The following is a 1,588-nucleotide window of genomic DNA, read 5'->3' as shown; positions in this document are numbered from 1 at the left end:
CTCTAATGGGAGAGACAAAGATACCTTTTTTTTTTACAAATAGACTAACCTGAATAAATAATTGAATGTACAGTTGAATAAACATAAATACATGAGTGCTGAGGATGGGTACACATAAATATATAAATGCTCGAATTGGTTGGCGGCCTCTAATGAGTTGGGAAGCTGGGAATGAATTGGGGAAGTCAGGTTAGAGGAGGTGGGCTTTCAGAAGAACTTTGCATATGGGGAGAGCTGTAGGGTGCCAGATTTGGAAAGGAAGGCTGTTCTTGGTCAGGGGAGCAGTGTGAGCAAGGGAGTGGAAGCAGTAGAATTGAGAGTGATGTACATTTAGAAGATTCGCTTAGGAGGCTCCTCAAGAAATTCCAGTGGTTACCCAACCACCTCCACATCAAACAAAAACTCCGCACCATAGGCTTTGAAGCACTCAATCACCTTGCCCCCTCCTACCTCACCTCATTACTCTCCTAATACAACACAGCCCACACACTTTGCTCCTCTAATGCTAACCTTCTCACTGTACCTTAGTATCGTCTACCTCACTGCCGACCTCTCGCCCACGTCCTGCCTCTGGCCTGGAATGCCCTTCTTCCTCATGTCTGACAATTACTCTCCCCCTCTTTAAAGTTTTATTGAAAGCACATCTCCAAGAGGCCATCCAAGACTAAGCCCTCCTTTCCTCTTCTTCCACTCCCTACGTTGCCCTGACTTGCTCCCTTTATTCATCCCCCCTCCCAGACCCACTGCACTTATGTACATATCTGTTATTCATTTATTTATATTAATATCTGTCTCCCCCTCTAGATTGTAAGATCATTGTGGGCAGGGAATGTGTCTGTTTATTGTTATATCATACTCTCCCAAGTGGTTAGTATAGTGCTCTGCATACAGTAAGTGCTCAATAAATACAATTGAATGAATGAATGAATGAAAGGAGAGCAAAATGGGAAACTGATGAAGACAGTAGATATGTGAGATGGGGAAAGATGGAGAGACATGAAGTCAATTATGAAGAGTCTTTGTGAAGCAGCATGACCTCGTGGATAGAGCATGGTCCTGGGAGTCAGAAGGATTTGGGTTCTAATCCCAGCTCCTCCACCTGTCTGTGGTGTGACCTTGGGCAAGTCACTTCACTTCTCTGTTCCTCAGTTATGTCATCTGTAAAATGAGGATTAAGAGTGTGAGCTCCACGTGGGACAGGAACTGTGCCCAACCTGATTAACTTTTATCTACCCCAACTCTTAGAACACTACGTGCACATAGTAAGCGCTTAACAAATACCATAAAAAAGTTTTTGTTTGAGGTGGAGGGAAATAATAATGTTGGTATTTGTTAAGTGCTTACTATGTGCAGAGCGCTGTTCTAAGCGCTGGGGGAGACACAGGGGAATCAGGTTGTCCCACGTGGGGCTCACAGTCTTAATCCCCATTTTACAGATGAGGTAACTGAGGCCCAGAGAAGTGAAGGGACTTGCCCACAGTCACACAGCTGACAAGTGGCAGAGCCGGGAATCGAACCCATGACCTCTGTCTCCGAAGCCCAGGCTCTTTCCACTGAGCCATGCAAATAGGAAACCACTGAGGGGTTT

The sequence above is a fragment of the Ornithorhynchus anatinus genome, chromosome X1 (genome assembly GCF_004115215.2).
Source record: "Ornithorhynchus anatinus isolate Pmale09 chromosome X1, mOrnAna1.pri.v4, whole genome shotgun sequence".
Classification (NCBI taxonomy): Eukaryota; Metazoa; Chordata; class Mammalia; order Monotremata; family Ornithorhynchidae; genus Ornithorhynchus; species Ornithorhynchus anatinus.
Note: the sequence above shows the minus strand (reverse complement) of the source record.